The sequence below is a fragment of the Cryptomeria japonica genome, chromosome 3 (genome assembly GCF_030272615.1).
Source record: "Cryptomeria japonica chromosome 3, Sugi_1.0, whole genome shotgun sequence".
Taxonomy (NCBI): domain Eukaryota; kingdom Viridiplantae; phylum Streptophyta; class Pinopsida; order Cupressales; family Cupressaceae; genus Cryptomeria; species Cryptomeria japonica.
The window spans coordinates 376,155,809-376,160,259 of NC_081407.1; the positions used below are offsets into that span (position 1 = coordinate 376,155,809).

The window sequence follows — 4,451 nt, forward strand, 5'->3', positions numbered from 1 at the left end:
CTGTTCAAGACAGCCCCCCAAAAAAGTGAGACCAATAGGTGTGCAAAAGAGGCCCCAATAGTTGTGCAGCTGATATGGCATCACCTGATTGGTTATTTTTTACAATATTAGTACATTTTCTAACAACTCTTGGTACATTTCCTAACAAAAATTGATATTTTATGTTTCAAACAATAGATTTTATTTGTTCAATTTTTAGAACAAAAGATATCAATAACCCTCACAACAATTGATACATGTTCAACTATACATTCAACTACTGAAACTGCATTTGAATTTGAGATTTTGTGAGCTTCAAAGAAAGTCAAAGTTGAGGGTCACAAATGTTAAAGCACACGCTAAAGGACTTGAACCTCCGACCTTGTGTTGAGCAATTCATAAAACACAGACGGAAGCAAAATTCCAGCAAAATACACGGAAGGGAGCATGAAAATACACAGAAACAAAAGTTACACTTTATTTGCAAAACTGATAAAAAGAAATATGGGGATGTAGCTCAGATGGTAGAGCGCTCGCTTAGCATGCGAGAGGTACGGGGATCGATACCCCGCATCTCCATTTCGTTCAATATCTTTATAATCAGGATTACTTCCAAGCTTCATCTCCATTTCGTTCAATATCTTTATAATCAGGATTACTTCCAAGCTTCAATGTTTAAGATTTTATTTAAATTCACTGAGGCATTAAAACATATTTTTGAAGAAACATGCAACGAGAACGGCAACGCTAGTCACACACTTTAATCAATTACTGAAATGTATGTATGTGTTTCATACTCCATAGAGCAATGAGTTGTGAAGGATGATTAATATCTGCACTGAGATGATGAAAGCACCCACGATATAGTCCGACGATCAATGTAATGCACACACACATTCACAGATAAAAGAAAAAGTTCGATGATGCAGTTATACAGGGATTTGAATCTAACAAAACTTAAAACTTCCGTTGCCGGGATTTGAACCCGGGTCGTCTGGGTGAAAGCCAGATATCCTAACCGGACTAGACGACAATGAAGACAGACAAATCTTTATATCCGAATTTCAACTAAAACTGTAAAACTTTGCTATCGCACTGTAAAAACTTTGGAAAGTGCTACTCTTCCGTTTCATTTTTTGAACCTCGGTCGTCTGGTTATGAAAGCTTGAACCAATTTGTGAAAAATAGAAAGTTGATGTGAAGAGAACTCTGATAAATTTAAGTCTATTAGTAGCATTCAGGATGAAAGATTTAGTCTAGATATGATTTTGACAAGCTTATTGATTAAAAGGCAAAGAAAAGTTATTGAACATGAAGAAGTTGAATTTTAGAAGAAATAATGAAACCAACTGATATTTGTAAAACTTTTTGCAGTCAAATGGTATGATGAAAACAAGCTTTAATTTCTTAGTACAAAATTGCTTCCTCGAACCACGCATTCTTCCCTCTCTGAAAACCCTTAGCTTTCCATTCCTGCGAGATGGAGGACCACTTGCTAGTAGGATGTTTGGAGCGGTGAGCTCCAATTCGATTCCTGCTACGAGTCCAAGGAGGTCCGTTGAATTTTCGGGTCCTTTCTTGAAAACCCTTTCTGGATCCTGAAAATCTAGGGACTGCCTCCATTGGAATTACTTGGTCCGTCTCATCACTCCATGAAGGCGCCTTCAGATGATCGCTCCTTCCTCCTGGATGTCGATCGTGGTACTGATTTCACTCAATCTGGATCTGCTCCTGAGCACCCGAAGTTCTTGTGCGACATCCGCCATGTAACACTTCGCCTTGGCCTCCTGCACTCGCCATTTTATTTAATAATGTATCTAATTAATTAATAATTCACAAAGTGTGCGGAAGAAAATGCCTCTTTCTCTCATGCAGGAAGGTGAGAGACACTTTAGTTCCACTCACCAAATCTTTTTCTAGTAGAAGCATGCACAGCGATGGGTTGGTCGGCATTTTCGTCGCTGCAGGGTTAACAGAGGCAGCATTGCAGCGTTCCAAAGGCACCCCAACGCGTTGTGTCACTCCTCCGTTACCCATATTCAACGCTATTTTTATATTTAATAAAAAAAGTTGGTAGTATAAATCCTGTATTATTCAGATTTCTTTCAGATTTATTGAATAATGTGTTAATGGAATGTGATTTGAAATGTTTATTAAAAATATATATACAATAAATTTTTTAAAAGTAATAAATTTTTTTTAAACACATAATATATTTTATCAATTTTTCAATTTAATTTATAAATTAATAATTTAATCAATATATAATAACAAAGTTCTTTTTTTTTTTTGTCTTGAATATTTATGTAATTATTATTGTATAATTATTAGTGTAAAATAAAACTAAACAGATTCTTAATAACATTTTTTAAACACATTATATTTTATTAATTTTTAATTGAAAGGATTTATTTATTATATGAATTAATGTATTTCATTTATGAATCAATTATTCAATGAATATATAATGATAAAGTTTATATTTTTTTTTGTTTTTCTTCAATATTTATGCAATGATTATTGTACAATACTAAGTGTTCAATAAACATATACAATAAATCTAAAAGGAATCTTAATAGCTTTTTTAAAACACATAATAGATTTTATTAATTTTATTTAATAATTTTTTTTATTTATTGATAAAGTTTTTATATCTTTTGTATGTCTTTAACATTTATGTAATGATTAGCACATAAAATATATATCTAATAAATCTAAAAAGAATCTTAATAATTTTTTAAAAATATTTAATATAGTATATTAATTTTTATTAAAAAATTTAATTATTGTATGAAACAATACTATTTAATGTATGGATCAATAATTCAATCAACTATATAATGATAAATTCTATATATCCTTTGTTTTTCTTCACCATTTATGCAATGATTAATATACAATGATTAATGTATAAATCGCAATTATCTTTGATCATTACCATAGTCAAATAATTGACCAGGGATAGATTTATGAGGGAAAAATGGCCTCTCAATTTTATCAATTTATTTTAAAATTAATTATTCATTGAATTCCTCTTATTAGTCACTATGAACCATCCAAAGTATAAAGTTTGTTTACCTATGTGGTAACCTGATATTATTAATGACAAAACCTTATTCTTATCTATCTATATTGTCAAAGAGTATTACGATTTCGAAAATAGGATCACAAAAATTTCAAAGAAAACACATGTTTATATTTTGTAAATCATATAAATAAGGTATACATAAATATGTGAATCATATATCCAATTTCTTTATATATATTTCTCGACCATTCACAATGAGTTCACTATATCTAAAATCTAATCATCTATGGTTTAGAACATGAATTTAATAAATATTAAAAAACTTACGAGAGATTATTTCATCATTGTATTAACACGTTTATAATTAATTATTATCAACAATCCATATATATAATCTAAAATATTATTATCATTGGTATGATTCTAGAAATAGAGACCCACCTTAAAAATATAATTGATGTAGCTAATTGATAATAAAAAGAACAATTAATAACAAACTAATTCCTAATGACCCTAACAAACACTTTAAAAATAAGTACATGTAACTCCCAATATAACAAAGGCTTATGAAAAGATATCAATTTATAACCTAAAATCCATATTTGAACATGAGATTAATTATTGAAGTTATCTTATTAAGTATTCTAAGTCAATATATGTAACAAATTTAAATGCATGGTAATGTATTTAAAAATAATAAAATAGTTATGATCCTAATATGATATATTCCTAATTTTAATAAGGATAAGGTCTTGTGGAATGCTTGACTCTAACACAAATATTAGTTTAAAATAATGCCTCTTAATTAGAAGGAAATGGTATGTCCCTACATAGGTAAGCCTATAAATAAGAAAGAGAAGCCTCTTCCATATCATCATATCATCAAATACTAAATTTATGCATTATTAATATCTAGAGTTATTGGAGATCACCCTTTTAAAGTGGTATACATCTTCGTAACAAAGTTTTACAATTATTTATAAGAAATATCATAACAAATGGTATCAAAGATTCAATTTGGGCCAAAATTTTTGTTTCTAACATAACTTAAAAACTATTTTGAATTTTGATCTAATTTTTGTTGGGTTTTAAGGTATAAATTATATAAAATCAAAACAACAAAAAAAATTGACTTTGAAGCTAATTTTCCAACAATTATTGAAATTTTGTATTTTCCATTAATTTTCTCTATAAGTTGCAATTTGTGAATTTAAAAAAAATTACATTTCTAGAAATATTATAAAAAATCTAGGATTAGCTATTAGTTTTTTACTCTTACTGATATGTATATAAATGAGACCCTAGGCCTAGGGATGTAATCTAAGATCTCAAATCTTCATAGCATAGAATTGGAACATGAATAGGTTCAACTATATTCCTAATAGGAGATTTGAACACTTGGATTTTATTCCTCTATTGCAATAGATTTGTTATTGTAAAGTGT

The 4,451-nt window shown here is 29.1% G+C and overlaps 2 non-coding genes across 2 annotated transcripts; one reads left to right on the plus strand and one right to left on the minus strand.

The window, feature by feature from the left end:
- Positions 1–485: 485 nt before the first annotated feature.
- Positions 486–558, plus strand: TRNAA-AGC (transfer RNA alanine (anticodon AGC)). Its single transcript has one exon. It is a non-coding gene; the product is annotated as a tRNA-Ala (tRNA).
- A 385-nt stretch (positions 559–943) lies between these two features.
- TRNAE-UUC (transfer RNA glutamic acid (anticodon UUC)) lies at positions 944–1,017 on the minus strand. Its single transcript has one exon. It is a non-coding gene; the product is annotated as a tRNA-Glu (tRNA).
- Positions 1,018–4,451: the final 3,434 nt, after the last annotated feature.